This window comes from Conger conger, chromosome 3 (genome assembly GCF_963514075.1).
Source record: "Conger conger chromosome 3, fConCon1.1, whole genome shotgun sequence".
In the NCBI taxonomy this organism is placed as follows: Eukaryota; Metazoa; Chordata; class Actinopteri; order Anguilliformes; family Congridae; genus Conger; species Conger conger.
In genome coordinates, this window is record NC_083762.1 from 64092266 (window position 1) to 64114341 (window position 22076).

A 22076-nucleotide genomic window follows, 5' to 3' on the forward strand; every position below is an offset into this window, starting at 1 on the left:
GATCCCGTACCCCGAAACATCACAATCAGTCTGGACCCCTCAACAACTGATCCCGTACCCCGAAACATCACAATCAGTCTGATCCCGGAATCCAATTAGAGGCAGTATCTCAGAGAAGCTAAAAAGTGATTAGCATTGATCCACTGGATGTTGGGAAATTTAAGAGCCCAGGGGCACAAATGGGTGCAGTTTGTATGAACAGGTGCAAGGGGTTGCCAGGATAGCTAGGTGAATAACAACAGAAATAATCATAATAATTTGTTATTTAGCTGATGCTTTTATCAAAAGCAACTTATGGTTGATTAGACTAAGCAGAGGACAATTGCCCATGGTGCAATGCGAGGTTAAGGGCCTTGCTTAAGGGCCCACAGCTGTACCTGGCTACAACAAGGCTCAAACCACCAACCGTCCGGGTCCCAGTCATGTACCAACTAGGCTACAGGCTGCCCCAGACAACAAAACACCAAACACAAATTTTATTTGAAAAAATAAATCGAGTACACAGACTTGTTTACATGTACTCCGCCGGAGGTAGAGAGGAGAAGAAGAAGGATCCAACCAACAGGATCTGCATCAGTCAGTTTCTCTTACCATTCGTGGATCCTCCCCTGAAGCCCTGCATCATGGGACATTCTCCCTCCTTTCTCTAAATACCCCAGAGTGTTTCGCCTTTGATCAGACATCCCTCTGATGTGTCAAAGCTGCACTTTCCAAGCACAGTCAGGGCATTCATAAACAAACCCCCAAGACAATTCTTGGCCTTGTTTACCCCGCCTCACTCGATTTCACTCTTTAACTCTGCAAGAGAAAATAACCACGACCTCCCGGTACCGCCCGGACTCCATTAAAGACCTCAGGAGGCACTGGTTTCACGCTTAGCCAGGGTGTTTGGAGAGGGACAGTATCAGTCTGGCTGCTTTTATTTCTTCCGTTGATGGATTTAAAAAGCGGCACACAGGAGGAGAGGGGTGGCAGAGCTGCACTCGAGCCTTAAGGACAAGAACTGTGTCAAACGGGCCTTACCAAACCCACCCGCCCACCTCCCTGCACCTCCACAGCTCCTCAGGAGATTCGGTGAAAAGGGGTCACACCTTTAGCCCCACGGAGGGGGAGGGCTAAGTGAGGAGACGTAAGAGGTGGGAAGGCTGGAGAGGTTGCCGGGTGTCCGTGGGGAATGTTGTTTTGCTCCGTTGGGTTTCACTTACAGTGCTGCTGATCGCCTCGAAACTCCTTCCAGCCATAGGGTGATGCCTTTTAAAAACTTACATTTGATATCGATGAATTAATAAAACATAACACCAGTCATTCAATCCCAATTTCTAACACGCAGCTCAGTTCTCCTTTACCTCCTACCCCACCTCCAACCCCCCAGGAGCGCACACGGAAATTGTTAGCTGTGTTTCCATGGTAACGGCAAGCCGGCGCTCGACGCAGCATTAATGGAGCGAACAACAGAGAGCCACCCCCACCCCACCAAACAGTCCCACACCAACAGAGTTGTATCCCTACAACTGAGCAGTCAAACACAGGCCTCTAAGCAACAACAAAAGCAACAACAGCATAACCCTAACAATTTCACACAGAATAATGAACTGCCTAAACTGTGCTAAAGAGATTTAGTCTAATGATTTTGATTTTGTCCATCATTATCAAAACCCAGCTGAGTCGACACCAGAGCAACTCTGGTGCCAAAGTGAATTACTTTGTTTAACCCAGAATTTGAACCATTTCATCTGTTTTACATCTTTTTTTTTTGCATATTTTCTGTCTTCCTAGGGGCTCAATATCCAGAACTTAATCTTTATTACACACATTGGTACCCCATTATCGTAGCAGGGACTGTAACAGAACACAAAAAAGATAAAAATATGTTACTTTACAAGCTGTAACTGAACATTGTTTGGATACACAGCCCAGGCAGTGCCTCCCCCCGCCATGCGTAATGTAGGCCTAACGATGCAAGAAGCGCAGCTGAGGTCGCCCACAGGCATTTGTTGCATTGTACTTCAGATTAAAATTACATTGGAAACATCATTTATTTCTCACAAGGCTCCCCATTTAGGGACAATGGAAACCAATTACACAGTTTAGCTTTGACACATTACCCATTATTACAGCAGAGTCTTAGCGAACTGCAGCTAACCTTCTGTTCAGGTTAAGTACTCTGCTTTAAGCTGACTCACCCCAGACTTACGCACAAGGCCTTTTTCGCCGAATAAACGAGTGTTGAGGGTTCGGAGGCGAACGAATGATCACCACTCCATACCGCTGGCCTTAATACCATATCGCTGTAGAATGAAGTGAGGACCAACTTTCTCAACCGCATAAAGTGCACGCGTAGGCGGCAAATGCAAACAAAATGGCAATCGAGTTGCCGATCCCCAATTGCAATAAACCATGGTGTCACGCCGTGACACACCCGTGGGAGGACAGAAGAGCAGGACACAGGGATACGGAAATTCTGGATTGCACCGGCGTTTTATTTCATTTACGGAGCCATGAGGGGGTTTTTTTCTGGGTAAAAATAATAAAGGCAAAGTAACAAAGACGAAATAAATCAAACCAAACTAGCTTTTCAGGTCCGTAGCCAGCTCTGTCTCCATGAACACCTCTCTCAGACAGTGGTTCCCCGGTCACAGCCACTTACTGTGGAAAGACACACACCATATAAACTCCTGGACTCACTCGCAACGTAGTGCGCCTTCTTAACCAGTCGGCGTGGTTCTCGGATTGCCCTGCTTCCTTCCTGCAAAAACCGAGCCAACTTGCCACACATGGGTAAACGAAACAGAAGCGCATCCTCCATTTCACACCTAATGAGATTCCTGGCTCAGTCACACGCATGTTACACAGCCGCTCTGAGGAGGGAGATGTGGGGGAATCGGAGCTCTGTTCTCCCCGACGAGCCCGGCGTGCCGTCACGCTCATAACGGCTGACACGAGCGCATTACTGTCGCTGCTCCCTTAACTGATTCAATTAACAGCAGTCTCCCACAGGCGTGAAGAAACTGCATCTGCATGTCTGCCTAATGATGCTCTCGGAGATTACTTAAAAAAATTAAAAATAAAACATTAAAAAACCTCACCGTAAACTCTCCCCCAGGGTCGGAGCACCATTAATAAACATTGATTCATCACCCCAGTCTCACTTAGCGCTATAAGAATGAATGTGAGGGCTGACTCACACGGGGAACGAGCGATGATTCAAGGGTTCTGCTCAGAAGCATCATAAATACCAGGGTAGGGTGGCAGTGCAAACAGGGCCAGGGACAGGGCCTTTAGCGCCACCTAGGGATGGGTCAGTTTCAGTCTGGTGGGGGGTGATACTGCTGGCCCCCTCAGGTCCATCGGTGGCCTGAAAGTCCACCTGTTGAGGCACATAAGACATACCTTCCTCCCAACTGTTATTTTGTCTGAACTCTGGCAAACTCTGGTGGTTAAATGAGAAGTGGCAGCAGAGGACAGAGAGCATAGGCTTGTCAGTATGCTCCCAAAAAGATGCCAGTGGTTACAGCAATGATAGGCGTGAAAAAGGGAAAAGCATGAAATAACACCATGGTAAATTCAGGTCTTGTTTCCATTACCTCACCGCTAATATGTCGGGCTGTCCCAGAAATACGTACTTCGGATTCAAATACTTGTCTGTGCTCAATTGATCTTGCCTGGTGCAATTGAGCCAACCAAGAGGACCAGAAGGCATTTTTGCCATTTTATATATTTCATAGGTTCCAATACACTAGACAAGCTTGGTAAAGCATAGGAATGTATTTTAATTCAAAACGATTATGTATTTAGTCTCTCCGTGAACTGCCACCAGAATCGCCACAGGAAGAGTCATTATGATATGGCATAATCAATCTTAAGAGTGTGTCAGACACTGAAATAGTCTATGGATTCAGATTTCATACAAAAAAAAAAAAAAACAGCAATTCCTCAGGTTGATTCCTAGTCACATTCTGACATCACGATTAATAAACCTTGCAGTACAGCACGCAATAAAAAATACAATAACATCGCGGCAAGGTCTAATCCCTTGAGAAAAAAAAATGGTTGCCATTCCTTCATTCCTTCACACAGAGGAGAGACAGAAATAACAAAATCATATTCAAATTTAATCCGATCAATTCAGGGCCTCGTCCTTGCAAAGCGACAGCCTGCTTTTACCTGTGACTCAAGGCCCCTACATTACAGTCTGTCACAAAGACACAAACCGCCATTATCCAGGGCCAACTAGACATGCGAACATATGCAGCTTTACAAAAATAAGCCTAATAAATAAAAGAATAAACAATTCAGAGCAAACATCATGGCAATGAAGCCAGGGAAGGTATTCCGCCTCGCTCATCCACGGCCTCGACGCTGCTTCCACGCGCTATCGAAAGATTTAGCTTAGGTGCTCCCATCAGTGTAAAATCTTGGCAAAGCCCGTAGTCCTTTCTACGGTAACGCTGCGAATGTATCACAGAAACACAGCGGGGATATGACAGAGGGGTAGAAATAAATCTGCATGCATAAGTAAAGATAGGAAAGGAGGGTTGTATAACAGTAATTCCCCTGCTTATCCGACCGGATCGCGAAGAATTCCCATTGGGCTTCTTTGTGAAATTCATTACCGTCATCTGCATATCTCTTCTGAGCTAGAATTGATTAGGATGCACTAATTGATTCAAACAAGGGGGATGCGAAGAATGCAGATGGTTGATCATTGAATGAAGCACACGTATGCATGCACAGTAAAACACACACACGGCGTTAAGACTGGAGTCTTAACCTCCACAGCATATGCAAGCAAAAACAAACTCACACAAATAATACATACAAAAAATAATAATAATACATTTTATTTATATAGCGCTTTTCATCATACATTGATGATCTCAGAGTGCTTTACAGAACGCAAATATAAAACAATCAAAGTACAAAACAACAAAATGCAGTAATACAAAATCACAGTTAAAATACAGTAATCTGTGTCATGCAATCAATAAACTTGGATAAGCACACTGGGTTTTAAGCCTGGCCTTGAATGCCGCATATGATTGAGCCAGACGTAGGTGTTCGAGGCGAATCTCTACCCATATCAAAAACACACTCACACAGACACACTCACGCCCAAGCAAAAGCATGCACGCACATACACTCACCCACGCAAGCAAACACTTGTGTGCATGCACACACACACACACACACACACACACATGCCAAAACAAACACACACACTCGCACCCACGCGCACACACACACATACACAGACATACACACGCACAGTCAGCAGCTGCTGCAGTTTGAATGGTCCCTTTCCTCTCTCCTGTCCGCACTCTAACCCCTGAAGCTGCTGTGTGCACAGCAGCAATCTCAGATGTACAGTAAGCACGGCATGCTTGTTATACATAACATTAATCACTGATGTGGATTACGGTCTATGTTTATAGCCTTCAGCCCGCTGTGTGTCGGTCTTTCCCCACTGGAGCACCTTTCAAATGAGATAGAGGCCCTCCTCAACCACTTTGACAGCTAGCCACACCCAGTCTCTTTAGCACCTGGGTAACCAAGACAACACAGATCTTGTCATGTGACCTTTCCCCAGGGGGGATGTGGGGCTTGAGCAGGGCGTGGCAGATCGAGGCCCAGGCATTAACGGCAGGGCTGCTCAGGGGGGTAAGGCACACCGAGGCTCACAGATCACACAGGGCACTCTGCCACTTCAGGATTAGTGCGCGGGCTAAGGTTAAAGGGCCCCAAGAGTCAGGGACAAACTGTGAAACTGTGATGGGGTGACACAGTGGTACGAGCCAAAAGGGAGCTCTCATAATGAAGTCTTTGAGCGATGTGTTTAAGCGCATTTAATTCTTTCGCCCTGTTATGTTGTATAAAAGCAGTATTATAGATATAATCCATTGTCAGATTAATCTACAAGGCCCAAGTCCTTATCTTTGTTGTATTCTTAGCACTTGAAACTGTACTTCCCTCTACGGAAGTTATCGGTGTGGGTATGTACTTTGTTGTATGTCACTCTGGACAAGAGCATCTGCCAAATGCCTGTAACGTATAATAATGTAATGTATGTAACACTGTGGATATTGTCTGGCTATAGATATGGGCAGCAGGGTCTTTTTCTCCCCCAAAGCTATTGTGAACCCTTGTACGAACACACTTATGATCAAATCTCTCCAGCATTATCACACGCTAAACCTCCTGAACGATCACGCAAGCCTCTATCCATGGCTCCTGATGTGATGCGAATGCACAAGAAGCACTGATCACAAAGATGCTGCCCGGACCTTCCCTGCTGTTTATCCGGTCTGATTGTAATACCGAGACACAAGACTTCCACGCCAAGCTTCATCCCCATTCGGTCGAAAGAAATAAAATAATTTCTGGAATACGCAGCAAATTACGTGCCAGCCTCTCTCTTTTAATTTGTTTTTTTGGCTAGATAAAGTAATTAGTCTGCATATGTTATCTGGCCATTTGCACTCCAGGCAAAAGCTGGACTGAGCAAATCGCATTCGATTTACACCAGCAAATTACCTTGTATAAATGAGGCACATAAATGTGGGAGGACGGGCATTAAACAAGGAGGAGAGCCAAGGAGTGGTCTTAAACCGGTAACAGATGGAGCATAATGAAGAAAAATTATTCTATGATTGCCTACAAAAACTACTTGGAAGTAGAGTAACTTTAGAAGTAGTGTCATTATGAAGCGTGTTTCCTGTTCAGGGCTTGGCTACCCGAACCCTTCGCCCTTGACTAGACGTCAGCTTCTTCACAGTTGACACCTGTCTTTGAAAGAGGCCTTGGCGCGTCCTCAGAGGCTCTTGGTAAACCGCCGGTCACAATTACACAGCGCCCGAAATTACCGACTACGCCAGCAGCTAACCACCTGTCAAAACACACTGGCCTGGCTGGCACTTGCTCTTCAAGTCTGTCCGTAATTCTCACAGGCCTCCATTCATTCCGCACAATACCGCCCTTCACCCTGCGAGACGGACGCGGCAGCCTTTCCCCGCAAAACCAACAGCTTGTTCTGGAATCTTCTCTCCGAGGAAGGGGATAGGCTGTCAGGCCTTTCAGTGTAGAAGCCTCAGTCTCCCCCCACCCCGACCGGAAATCGGTTCACAAACCCCTTTACTCCTTCCTACCCCACCCTCCCTTAACCCCAAGGGGCCAAACTGCTTTAGCGAGTCAAAGAAGAGGAGAGTAAACAGGCTAGTTTGGGCGGCAGGGCGGGTGTGGGCATCATGGCACACTATGTTTCCGATTCTTTCGGTCTTCCACACGCCGAAAAGCAGATACCATGCCGAATCTATGCCCCCAAGTAATGACTAAGGCCTGGAGAAATTTCCTCACGCGAGATCTCCCTCTGGAGAGCTCTCCAATCTCTACCCAGCGGCAGCTGCGCTATTCAGCTATTCGTCTGCCCCTGCCCCCCATCGTCAGACGTACACGTGCCCTGGTGGTTTCAATTTGCATGGAAACCCATGAGACAGAGTTGCAGGTTGATTCCTACTCACATTCTGACATCACGATTAATAAACCCTGCAGTACAAACTGTAATAAAAAATACAATAACGACGCCGAATAAGGTCTAATCCCTTGAAAAAAAATAATAATAATAAATGGTTGCCATTCCTTCATTCCTGCACATAGATAAGAGACAGAAGAAACTAAATCATATTCAAATGTAATCGAATCAATGCAGCTCCTCGTCCTTGCAAATTGACGGACTGCTTCTACCTGCGACTCAAGGTCCCTGCGTCTCAGTCTGCCGCAAAGACACAAACCAGCATTATCCAGAGCCGACATCACACACAAACATATGCAGCTACCCAAAAATAAGACTAATAAATAAAAGAATGAACAATTCGGTGCGAACAGTGCAGCGATGAAACAAGCCATGTTTGATGACAGAATATCTATGGCCTCGATGCTGATTCAATTTGCATGGAAACTCACCAGCGGAGTAGATAAGACTGTACGTACGTCGTCGCTCCCCCAGGTAACAAATAACGGCGAACCGCTCTGGTCTTATCACTCGCGGCCTTCGCTGTTCAGCACGACGTCAACGAGCGTTCGCCAAACGGATGATTCCGGTTTGAGTTCCTCCTGGGAAGCCATGGAGTGCCAGTGAGATTACATGCCTGTACATCACTCGGAGGAGACGACAGGAACAAGAGGCCCCTGGGTGCAGGCGTCTAAGCGTATGCCTTCAGTTATAGCACGCGCTTATACAACCTACATGCAACCTTGGCAAAGGCACGTACCAGTGCCTCATCTCAATGCAATAAATCTCAACACATCCCCTGAGCTTAACGCAAAGAACTCTAATGACAATCGCTACGAGCCGAGCCTGGGCCTTTAAATCCATGCCCAGCACCAATGAGTCCCAAAGATCGAGCAACCCCTTTAGTCGATGGGCTGAGGTTGGAGGCGCCAACTCGATCTGAGCTGTGGAGGGGAACGAGGAAACAAACACACTTACACACACACAAACAAACACACACACACAAACAAACACACAGACAAACACAAACACACACACAACCACACACAAACAAACACACACGCAAACCAACAAACACAAACACACACACAAACAAAAACACACACACAAACAAACACAAACACACACACACACACACACACACACACACACACACACACACTACCTGGCAGACTTGCTAAGATACCCGGTGTTGTGCCGCTCAGGCTAGCTAGCGGTTCAGAGGTGAGAGGTAATTGCATCAGCAGTGTGGTATGCCATGCCTATGCAAAGCTACACACTTCATCTCCTGTCACAGAGACACACCCATACACACACGCACACGCATGAATGCACATATACCTCAGTATGTGAACACAAAAATACCTCAAAGTATACATAAACACATAAAACTATTCGCTCAATAATGCCAATTCATCCCTTCATCTCTACTGTCACCTTTCTTGGTTTAACAGGGGATATGTGGATGTGCTCTCAAGCTCTGCCATCAGTCAAACCACATCAGTGTCCCTGAAGGACAGGCTGCAGTCTCCAGTGTCTGTGTGCTGCCAAGAGGCCTGGTGACACACACATCCATAGACCACTTCTGCACACTCTACTATTCTCACTCTACTATTCGCACACACACATATGTGCAGATACACAAGCAAGCATGTGCACACACAGGTACACACATGGGCATGGACACAGACACACACACACACACACACACACACATACACACACAGACACAAACATATAGGCTACACGTCAACTGCTCATCCCTCAGTACCCACAGTGAAATCAAACTGACAGAAATCAGGATGAAATCTAGCCATTCCTCTGCTGTAAAAACGCAGCCTTCCCTAGCGACCTACAGAGAGGACCTCTTTTCACCTTCGATTTCGCCAAGCCCCCCCCCCCCCCCCCCCCCCCCACTCCCACAATGACTCAACCCATTTCCCGAGAGGCGCACGTCTCAACAATTCAGAGCACCGTGAAGCCGTGCCGGTAATTTCTCTAATGGGCAGACCGGGATAAATAAGCCCGTGCGGGAGAAGCCTCTGGAGAAGCGCTGTCAGGGCCACGGGGTAGTCAGCTACTGGGGGGAGGGGGGTTCAGAGACTGCGGATGTTCTTTTTATTTCAGAAACAGCACAAAGGCAGGCCCCCGGGGCCGCTCCTCCTGCGGTTTCACGCCTCGGTCCCGTTCACGTTTGTCTCCGATGCTCCACAGCTGTCACAAAGACAGCTCCTCTTCAGACCCCCGCGGCAGGAAGTCTCTGTGGGTGAGGGACTACGGGCAGGGCACTGGGTTTCCTGTTCCCCAGAAGCCGAACACTGCAGCGGGCAAGAGGGCTGCCTGCCAAAATCGATCGATAGCAAATCTAAAACCAATCTCGGCCTGGTTCAGGCAGGAGGCCCCACTGAGTTCACGCTAATAAAGATGGTTTTATCCGACAAGGGCCATAGTTTTTCTGAACTTCTCTACAGTGAGTAATGTGTGAGAGAGGGGAAAAAAAAAAAGAAAGAGGAAGGGAAAAGGGCCCTTATCTCTCTGCCTCTATTTGTTACTTCCTCCATTGAACCGTCCCTAAACACAAGGTGTCAACGGAACAACACACTGTGGGTGTCCGAATGGGTTTTCCTGCCAGACCTGCTTCCTTTAACAATTTATGCATCAGTAGCAGGAAATGAGCCTGTTAACTGAATGTCTTTTGTCGGTGAACTGACAATAAAGCTGTGCTCCTGCCCCTCCCCACGAGACCGACCTCACCCTGCGGGGATAACACAATGAGACATGAATGACCTTTACCTGTACAGCCCTCAGGGAACACAGTCTCTCACTGCCTTCTGTCTGCTAGTCTCTCTCTCACTCTCTCTCTGTGCACTAAGGCTGGACTAGGGAACGTCAGGTGCCTCACTCCATCCTATATGTCCTGATATTGAGGGGTCAATTTATATTGCATTTCAAGATACACATGGGAGATGTACATTTTGAAAGATTTATCACATTCCACATTTAAGCCATCCACAGTCTTAGGAGACAGGCTCCCTCCTACAGCTCATAACTCAACAGAACTCCAAAAGCGGTCAGTATAGCGACTTACATAGCTCCTAGAGGGTAAAAATCTGTGTAACTATGGTAACTGGTATCAACAGAACCCCAATACATTCATTGAACCTATTATAACAAAGAAGAGTTTTACACAGTGCCTTAATGAGTCAGCAAAATCAATGTAACTAGGGTAACCAATATCAACAGATCATCAAAAAGGGTCCATGAACCTACAGCAAACAGGGTGTTACATAGCTCTGAGTAGATTCAGCACATGAATCATTAACTGTGGGTTTAGAGCTCCTGAGGAAGTCTGTACTATCACTGTACAGTAAACAAGTTTTACACAGCTCCCACAGGAGTCAGTAAAATCACAGTAAATATCGTAAATAGGGTGCTCAAAATGGAGTCAGCTCACTATATCGGCTGCAGATATTGCAAACTGGGTTTTAGAATTTTTTGCAATGGCATCCATTCACAAGACATCACAAGACTGGAAAGTGGTATTTAGAGATCCTTAAGCAGTAATGTGTAATAGTGGCTAAGGGGACTGCTCCAATGGCCAGAGGGACCATCTAGGCAGGAATATTGCTAAGCCTAATCTGTGGGTGACTGGACAAATGATTTAAGACGCAGACATAGCAGACGTGACAGGCAGAGGCTTCACCCTATGTGTTAAAAATGCTGCTAAAAGGAAATTCCCGTTCTTTGTCCACCAGAAACTCCAGATACAGACCCCAAAATAGCTGCTAATCTCTGCTCGGATTTAGCAAGGTCATGCCCATGATCCCTATCTATCTCTCTCTCTCTCTCTCTCTCTCTCTCTGGCCTGCCTTGGAGAACCACACCTAGGCTTTAGGCTCAGGTGCTTTCATGGAGGGATGCACTTCAGGATTAGCTGGTGCATGAGGAAAAGGTTTTTCCATCCATATGAAGCTGAGGTAATTAAGCCTTTAGTGTGTCACTGTTTGTGTGAGAAAGAAGAAATGTGTCACTGTCCAAACACTTACAGACTGCACTCTACATTCACAACGTCATCTCAGGGTAAAAGGTAATGAAAGAATGAAGGAATGAAAGTTGGCTGGTTTTCAATTCTACCTGTCCTTCCCGTCTTCCATTTTGCACGGTAACGGCCACTGAATTATTCCCCTTGATGACGAATGATGCTACGCTACGGAACACACTGTCTGAGTAGCAATGTCATACACCTTCAATCCCCACCCACCCCCAGACACAGACACAGACACAGACACAGACACAGACACACACACAGACACACACACAGACACAGAGACACACACACAGACACACACACACACACACACACACACACACACACACCACTTACATCAATGTGTCTTCACAGTCCTGACGCTTAACACCCTCTGACTGAAGTACCCGTATTAATAAATGTAGGCACAGCAAAAAGACACAAATGCACAATTACCCATGATTCTGGGTAGCGGTGGGATGCTTGACAGGGAGACCGTTCAAGCGCACGGGAGGCGGAACATTCCGGAAGCATTTATAAGGCGGGAAATGCTTGCTACCCTCCGTGCTGCTGCAGCAAAGGAGGGTCGTCGGTTAAACTGAGCAGCATTAGGCTGGCAGCTCTTTGTGTTTTTCTTTGCCATTCTTTGCCTTATTATGGTATGTTCCGTCGCCAAGGAATGTGAGCGGGATCATGGCGGAGAGCACGGACAGAATGCCCTGCCCTGTCCCTTGTTTAATACAGGACTGCCTTTTCTTACATCTTTCAGGTATTTTTATTCGAAACCTTGGCCTTGGTCATGGATAACATTTTACCCATGTGACCATTCCCTCTCAGCAAGGGGTGTTGAATATTAACTGTCTCCCAAGCACTGCAGTCATGACTCACTCTCTTATGCAGTGGTTCACATGTGGCATGGCATATGTAATGTATTTAGAAGTACAGAGTGTTCATACAAACGTACATAAATGCTGGTGCTATCCAGAGTGAATTCCATGTAAGAGCACCTAACAAAGCCAGAAGGACAGCACTAGGCCTGCATGGAGCAGTGCTGGGTATTGCGTGCTTAGGAGGAGAGCCTGTGCTTGTTTGAACTCTCCAGAATCAATAGTGCTGGATGTGGTGACAAGGGCTGATAAATACCACTGGGCATTCCGAATTGGTGGAAAGGGGCACTGGAGCATTAAAAAAAAGAACAGGATTAATGAAAAACAAACTCTCCATCTACTCTGCTGAGTGGATATAAAATGGATCTAGTAATAGTAATATGTAAACTAAACAAAATTCTGGAAATAAAAATAACCAAGGGGTTTGGAGATGCACTGAAAACACGATAAAATGTCCAGTAAACCCATTGGGGAAGGTTTCAACTTGCCAGGAAACGTTCCCAGCAAAACTCACATGGGACTGCTCTTACTGGAGTGATTAATAAGTCATAAATAACAAAACATGTTCTGGGAAAGTCAAGAAAACCAGTCCAGTGTGAATAAAATGAAAGGGAATAAAAGTAGAGCATGCAAAAGATACGGTACAGGTTTGTGGGTTCACTGTGTGAAGCGAGGCGTGTCTGCAGAACCCAGCCGTTCTTTTAAAAAATGTATAACCGGAGGCATGAGTGGAAACAAGGAGAGGGAAATTTAATGCAACGCCACATGAGGTACGATCCCGACACGCGGCTACTTAACTCCGACTGGAAGAATGTAAACAGATAACGGTGTTTGGCCCCGTCTGACAGGCGGAAGTCTCTGGAACCGTTCAGTGGCACTCCTAATGTGTTCAAGGCCTGAGGAAATAGAGGCAGTCAATGAGGTTTGTAATTCTGCTTGACCGATGTTGCTGTGTCGCTTCCCAACAAATGTAGAGCAGCGCTTTTAATATTCGTGCCACGGCTTCAGAGCCCTCGTCGGTTTTTCTGCTGCGTCTGGTACGATGACATCCAGCGTTGCAGCGAGCGTTGCTGTTCTGACAGATGGCAGGGGTTATGATTCCTGAATATCGTGCTCTTCTTAATATGCCGGTAGTGCGCTACCGAGAAGCGCTCTCCAAACGACTCGTGAAGACGTCAAATAGGAACCCGTGACAACAACGGACAGGGCCAACGTGTACGCATGAGAGTGAGTCAGTGCGGGGGCCCCAGAAGGGGCCGTGGCATGCAAGGGGCCAATCGAGCGGCAGATCCGGCCCCCGGGGGGTCCGTGCTCCTGCGAGTGAGTCACTACGTGAGGGCCCGAAGGACGATAATGTCATCGGCGAAACTCATCTGGAGGCAGCTGGATTTGTTCCGCGCCATGATTGCCTCCGTGGCGACGGTCGGCTGCGATTACACGCTACCCGTGTCACCTACGCAAGCCGCCGCTCGACGCACTCTCCCAGCTGATGATGTCATAGCCCCTGTCGGGTGACTGAAATGTCTTCAGTCAGCCGAGTTCTTCAAACCGGGTATCTGTGGTGGTCTCCTGCCCTACCGAGATAGGGATGGTGCCTGCTGTGCTGTTGAATTCATTTGAAAAAAAAGAGAACACCGGCTCCCAAGACAGAACCGCTAAATTTCTGAACCATGTCCTAATTTTCTAAAAGCACAGCTTGAGGCTAGTTCTATCCGCATAAATAATGATGTGATGCACGGGGGTCTGATTTGACTCTTTCAGGAAAATTCTAAACATCAATGACTAAGGTTCTTTGGGGATTGTATTCATTTTTGTGGATCTAAATAAAACGATGATCCTCATCCTTGACTTTTGAGCCCCTTTGTCATTGCAGATACACGCAGTCATAGCCCCAGAGACACAATTAAGGAATTGTTTACGCAACCTCAGGAATTGAGGTGGCATAAACTTTTCAAAAAGTTGTTGAAATAGTTGACAATCACAACTGTGATAGTCAGTTACAAGCTGTATTTGGGATCGAATTAGGATACACATTCATTTTTGTTTTACCTTGCGTCAATATAATCACGCTGCTTGCAGTATTATATAGCCATGTTGTTGTTGACCAGTCAATATTGTATTTCTGAGGTTGCAATGGAAAGTGGTGAAAGAGTGAGGGAAGAGGATCAATAGTCAGCGAGCTTGACCAGTAGCCAGAGAATAGGTCCAGTAGTCACAGAACAGGACCAACAGTCATAGGAAATTACAATAGTCAATTACAGATACAATGAATGAAAATATAGAACTTGGAAAGCTGAAGAAATTATTATTTTATTGCCACATGCAGGAAACGTGTTCTGGATTCACCAGCGTCAATCTGAACCCTTCCAATACAGTGAGAGTTAGTTACAGATCACCGATCGGGACAGACAACAGAGAAATAACCATAAATTACATCAAGCTCCGTCAATAGGCTGCTTTTGAATACAGTGTGTGATAATTGAATTGTTTGTCTTGGCAAGAACAGTCCTCAATCACAAATGCCCAGTTTCTATTGAAGTATCACCACAACCATTAGCTGCAGTCAAGGCCATGCCGTCCAGAGAGATGAATACAAGTAATTTACATCCCTCAACAGGGAGAGGAACTGTGCTTGAGATTCTGCTGGGCTGACTGATCTGTGTTAAGAGATTTAGACCTGCATCTTACAGAGAACAAGAGTAGCAGTCAGATAACAGGGACAAGTCCCAGAAAAAAGCTACAGTCAAGTGTGCCACCCTGTTCTGAATACTGGAACAATATTGAGGCAACGCTAAATGGACCAGGAAGTAAAAACAGTAGAAGAGTCAGAGAGGGTGGGAGACAGGATGCTTTTCATGACCTTATCACAAAGCAACGCCGCAGTAATTGCTTTCCACTTCATTGACCCACTGCAGCTATAAACGTCTTTGCCCTGATTAACCCAAAGCCTTGTTTCTGTGTTGGAATTTTTTGTTGTTTCTGGTTTGCTTTGTTTTGCGAGGAAGAAAAGCTCATTTTTATGCTAATGCGGGAACGCTACCCGCGCTATCTGCATTTTCACCATCACTCAGAGGCCACTAAAAACCCACCCGTCTTTGTTCTCTTCCGTAGCGCGTTTTCGCTTAACGCGCCTGATGTAAACCAGACGTGTGATTACCGGAGAGAACGTACGGAGCCACCCATCATGCTCGGCCCAGATAGCGCCGCTTTTCAGTGCACAAAGAGAAAAACACCGGCCGTCAACCCCGACTGTGAAATGTGCGTGACCATAAGGCACAGCTTCATTAAAACAGCTTGAAGATGCGAGCCGGGGGAGATAGGCCCATGACTGAAACAGGAAGCAGAGAGGGAAAGGTTATCCAAACAACTGGGGGTGGGGGGTGCTGTACCGCTCTCCCATAACGATGACGCAGGAGGTACAGAAGCCCGAGTCCCCCCTGTAGCCTTTGGTAGATGGCCAACTAAGCTTTGCTCGAATCAGAACGGCTGGAATCAGATCCCTGCGCTAACACAAATAGCCCCACTGTGGACAGCATGCGGAAACGTGTCCGCAGTCGGACAATGCTGTGTTTATGATGCTCTGGCCATGACCGGGGGGAGGGACGCAGTATGTGTGTGTGTGTGTGTGCGTGTGTGTGTGTGCTCCCCTCCCCTGAAAGGCCCACTCTTCGCCCTGTGCCTCAGTGTCAACACACTGGTGAATTTATCGCCCGCGCTCGCTAGCTGCTTTCTGCATGATCGTGTTCCATTCTTAGTGCCCCGGTTTTAAGCTGACAGGCCGTAATGGATGCTCCAAGTGTGAGATGTTATCTCTGCCTTGTCATCGGGGTTTATTTCGCTGGCCGCCCTTGTTCTGCCAAACTTGGACATTTAGCAAACCAGGGAAAAAAAACAAAAAACATTTCAACATAGGCCTACTAGCTATCAATTTAGACTTTACAGCTGGATATTTACCAGGGCAACTCAGCCAAAATACATTGAATATGAGTGCTCCAGAGGATCTGTTCATGGGATAAGTGTTATAAACCTTGATTTCTAACCAATATACTGCACAGCCACACGTGTCACAACCAGAGTCACAGTATGCAGTTCCTTGGTGTAGACATCACTGGAAATTTCTGAATGAATACTCAAGGAGTAGCCGACATGAGCAATCCCTGCAAGCATTACTATTAGGCTTAAAGACCTGCTTCAGAAGTTATACAGAAACAGTCTGAGCTAACTTCCCTAATTGCACTTGGAAAAGAAACATCCCTAAGACCTCTCTAGGAGTTGCCTGGACAGGACCATCAATCAAGGAAAAGGGTGTGGAATAATTTCTGAACACCTTTACAAAGCAGAGCCTTCGATCTGAACAGACAAACTCCACAGACACAAGAACGTCCATAAAGAAGTTAAATATGGACTTTGCTTGATCACCTATGCTATGATGGCAGGCTCTTTAAGTGCTCTGCGAGTCACCTAGACAAGGTGCTCTTAAACACTAGGTTTAGCAGTGCACAGATGATATCATCAGCCTTGTCCAGCATTGTGTACCTGACACAAAATAGAGGTTTTCAGTCAGTGTTTAAACTGCACTTAGACAGTGACAGGCTCCTGAATTACTAGGAAAGGAATGTCATGCGATGCTCGAGATGTGCCGTTCAATTAATTTAAAGCAAGAGCATTTTATGGCTCCCAATGCTAAACTGTTGAATTATTGAACACGGTCATATTTATTTTTATTTTTAAGAAAGCAGTAGGATAAAACTACAGTTTCTACTGGTTAAATAAGACTCACATTCACTTCAGGAATGAGACATGCCATCAACTCGAAGCATGTGAAATTGGGAGTTATCTGGCATCCAAATAATGAATTCAATGTGTATAATATAGTCAAAAGACCAGAACCTTGACATTCCCCAAAGATCAGCATTGACTAACGCTGCTATACCTCTGAAAAAACATTGACAACAATGGACAGCCATTGGGCTTCTAACACCAACCTCTGACGAGAACAAAACACTCGGAGAAAGAGTCAGTCATAAAGGAAATCTAGAGGTCACATTCCAACATGGGTTCCTGTCTTACTGGAAAAATTAGGCCTACTTTCTGTTATGGAATCACTGCCAGGACCAATGTGCCAAACCATGGAATTGTAATAAGGACTAGCCTACGCTCATTGAGCACTTTATTAGATAGACCTGTACACCAGCTTGTTAATGCAGTATTTAATTAGCCAATCATGTGGCAGCATCTAAATGCATAAAAACATGCAGACACGGTCAAGAGGTTCAACTGTTTTTCAGACCAAATGTCACAATGGTGAAGAAATGTGATCTAAATAACTTTGACCGTGGAATTATAATTGGTGCCAGACAGGGTGGTTTGAGTATATCAGAGACGGCTGATCTCCTGGGATTTTCGCGCGCAACAGTCTCTAGAGTTTGCAGTGAATGGTGCGAAAAACAAAAAACATCCAGTGAACAGCAGTTCTGCAGGCAAAAACGTGTAGCTAATGAGAAAGGTCAGAGGATAAGGGCCAGACTGGTCAAAGCTGACAGGAAGGTGACAGTTACCCAAATAACCAGACATTACAACGGTGGTAGGCTATGTGGACCATCTCTGAACACACAACGTGCCAAACCTTCTCAGTTCCTTCAAAAAACGTTCAAAGTTCTCAGTGAGTGTATATCTCAAGTTTAAACAGCAGACAATAAATCTATACAGTGTAATACTGTGCTGGGTTTTTAATAATAAAAAAATGATACAGCTGAAATAATTATGGCTCGCACAACTGTAATAGCAGGCGTTCCACTGCAGTCATTAAGCTATTTTCCACTCGGTAGACAGAACTGCCATCCAAGCTAGGCATTATCTTACATTATTGAGTTGGGTAAAAAAGCAGCACAAATGATCACGTAATAAAAATCCGAACAGAGTTGGTAAAGAGCTCTGAAATTAAAGACCTTTTAGGAACAGCAACAGTCTACACAACATAACTATTTGAGAGCATTAAGCAAGTTACGCTTGTGAAAAACACAAACATAATGTGTACTGTTTGTGCCAAGACAAACCCCTGGGATGCAGCGGAACGCAAATTTACAGCAATTTTCCGACAGTCGAGTTGCACTCGCCAGCCATGAGCTGAAAGAAGAAAGAAAAAGAACAGTCGTTTCTGTCCCCGGTCGGTCTGCAGCTTCGTTTCGGGCGGTAAAAATAGGCAGGCAGCATGCTTCTGAAGGAGAAGCTACTTGGAATGCCGTGGGGAAGCCTTCTAGAAAGATCCAGAGAGACAGGGAAGTGCTGTCTCTCCCCCCCTCTCTCTCTCTCCCCCCGTGGCACAGCGGGTTATGACTCCTTCAATCCTTAACCCCTACTGTCTCATAACATCAAACTGACGTCTCTTTCGGTCTCAATTAATTTTTCCTTTAACTTCAAACAGCCAATCTGCCGCAGTGGCAGCAGACATAGAGGGCCGGCCTACACTATGTGAGGCAGAGGACCATGAATATGCAGCACAGCAGTGGACCCCTGCCTCCTTCCTACTGGTCAGAAAACTGAAAACTCATCGGGAGTATTTTACCTTCTTGCCAGCTAAGCAGGCTAAACCTCTGCTTTATAGCTACGTTTTAAAGCATAAATATGGGTTTTTGAATAATAAATATTTATTTTTTTAAATCAACAATAATATTTGAGTTAATAAGATTGCGCAAATATTTTAATTATTTTACATGCAAGTCTCTTACAGGCAATAGCAACCCACAAATGTAATCCCTTTTAAAATGAATGCCATCTTCGACTGGCTCCTAAACAGTATGAAAAAAAAGCACGTCGATACAGGAGGAGGTTAGAGCTTGGGGGTCAATACCTGTCCATTGAGAATGAATATGACCCCACCTGATGCATTGCAATTCGATACATCCATTTAAGCACAAAAAAGTGCAGCCCGTGTAAATCGGAATTCACTTGTATGGCTGAAATGGAATTCTGTCTTGCAAAAAAAAAAACTAGTTAAGGCAAATAAACTGCCTTTCATTGGGTTTAGCAAAAGGACATAGAGTTTGAATCCATCGTACTGAGCAATAACAATCTCAGCGTGCGGAAAGAGGAAGACTGTGAGCTCTGAGAAGGAGAAAAGGAGGAAGGCAGTCGTGATGAAGATACAGAGCGTCAGCGGGAAGCGGGAAGTCGTCTCACTGGAGCTCGTACTGCCTCGCCCTGAATTAATGGATGAGAAGAGTAAACGGAGGAAGAACTGAGCTGGAGAGACAGCCGGCTCATCTCCATCAACTCCTTTCATATTAGCAACAGATTCTTCCTGCACTGCTGGAGTTACCGAAAGACTCAAAGGTCTGAAATTTCCTAAGAGGGGGGAAAAAAAACCAAAAACCAAAAGGAATAGGATGTTCTTGAAACGAACACGATTATTTATTGCGTGTGTTTCCTGTGAGAAAATAACGCCGGGAATGCTCAAATGAATAGCTACCAACCTTTTCACCTTTTCGGTTTGAGACTGGATGAGGGGTGAAATCGGTTTGTCTGTGACCTGTGATCCCCTCTTCGCTGATCTGACTCCTGAGCGGTGGGATGTGGAGCATTGAGTTTTGTGTCAGTTATTACGGCTGCAACGCTCTGAGAGGACAAGGTCTGCGAATGATATTGAATCCGGAGCGTGCCAATGGCAACTGCGGTCGGCAGCCCTGTAAGGTGACGGACAACGGGCTGTAGTGTCGGCCACGGATGGGGTACAGTCCATCGAGATGAAATCACTAACCAGTGACTGGCTGTTTGAGCAGACAAATGGTTCGTCTGCTGAGCCACACATGAAGAGTCTTCCTCTGACTCATGTCTGTGCGACCCCAAAATACTGCGTGATACGAAGACGGTTTCGGACGGGAGCGCAGGCATGTCTGCATTCTCCTGAATTGACGGTTGTGATGAGCACTGTCGTGCCAGCGGACAAATCGGTGAACAACAGGGGGAAAAAGCATGAAAGACTGGTCTTATCCAAGACCCACTGGAATGTGGAGCTGTGCAGGGGTTAAGGAGACGCTCTGGGCCATTTCCTGTCCTTCCCCTGACCTCCTTGGTACATATAAGCCCAGGGGGGATGAGGAGATCGCAATATTTTCAAACCATTTTACAGTTCCCAACATTTAGAACTAGCCCCTCCTGATTGAAACATGGCCAGGTAGCACTCTGCTGGCCCTCACAGACATAAACCACAACATTCGATTCGATTTGCTAATTGTTTTGCAGCTTTGTGGCAGAAATTCAATGAAAATCAGGGGGAAATTCTGGTGAGGTTCACCAAGCCTGGACTAAAAATCCACAGGCCACCATCAACACAGGTCCCATCCTCTGTGACGGAGATCTCTGATGAGTTACATAAGGTAAGACAATAACATATCTCAATTCAGAGAGTGACCACATCACAGTGCCCTGAGAAAACAAATGTGAATCCCAGCTGGACAGAACAGAACTGGACAGAACAGGAAGTGACATAACAAGGACAGACTGGAGAAAGAGGAGTACAGTACAGTAGTTGTGGTGAAGGTAATTGCTGTAGCCTCGAAAGCAGGAGAAACTCTTCCATGTAGCACAAGGTCACCTTCAGAAACATACAGCTTAGGTATCCCCACCACCCTCTTTGTTAAAACAAAAGTATTTGAGTAAACTTCCACTCAGTGCCTGCACTATTTAAGCAATGAATAATGTGACTGGTGACAAGTCTAGAGGCATCAGGAATATAGCAACATTCTGAAAAACTGATCCGACGGGTTATAAATGGTCCTTCATGAAAAAAGTGTATTTATATGTGTGTGTGTGCATTAAAAAATATATAGTATTGACACTGTACAGTGCATTCTGAGCCGGCATGTCAAATCCTATTACAATAAAAGTTATGCAAGTGCCATTATCTGCCAGCTCATAAAAAATACAGGAGCCTCCAAAATGATGAACTCTGCAACCTGCCTTTAACAATCTTTCACGTCAAGTATACCGTGCCTTTTATTAGGCATTCTCAATTAGCATGACTCTAGATAATCTACTTTAAATTGGCAAGAAAATGAACCCCCATTAAAGTGAGTACAAAAAGAAATTTGAATTGAACACATTAGGCTAGATTAGACTCAATTCTCTGGGAAATAAGCAGACAGCCGCTTGTGTAATATGTAGCCACTGCTTCTTCTCATCACTTTGTAGTCCACACTAGCTGAGCTTCTTACACAGTGCATCACAGGGGTGCAATTCAAGTGTAGCTTGTGCAGGCAGATCAGAATCTGATTGACTAGAGCAGTACCGCAGGGTTCACTGGTTTTTGTTTTCACCTTTAGGCTATATCAGCAATCAATTAAGACCCAAGAAACCAGGTGAGATGAGTTAAATGCTGAGTAACAAAAGCTAGCATACCCTGCAGCTCTCCAGGACCAGGAGTGATGACCACTGGACTAGAGGAAAGATCACTGCACATGACATCAAACAATCAATGTTGCTGATTAAACCCCAAAATGGCCAACAAGACTGCGAATTGTACTATACTGAGAAGCTGCTACCCTCACCAGGTACTGGCATGATGATGATTCCACACTGGAAAGCTGGATCCATCCACACACCGAGTCTTGATGACGATCTCGACCATAAAGATTAGTAGGCCATAACGAACCAGTGCTGA

At 45.8% G+C, this 22076-nt stretch overlaps 1 protein-coding gene across 2 annotated transcripts in view; it reads right to left on the minus strand.

Moving 5' to 3' along the window:
• nck2b (NCK adaptor protein 2b) overlaps positions 1 to 22076 on the minus strand; it is a 65705-nt gene that overhangs the window by 31201 nt on the left and 12428 nt on the right. The window contains exon 2 of one of the 2 annotated variants that reach the window (XM_061235404.1): positions 21964 to 22072. The exons of the other annotated variant lie outside the window; for it this stretch is intronic. The gene's annotated coding sequence lies outside the window, so the exon portion shown is untranslated. The remainder of the gene's footprint in view (positions 1 to 21963; positions 22073 to 22076) is intronic. 2 annotated transcript variants of the gene reach the window in all.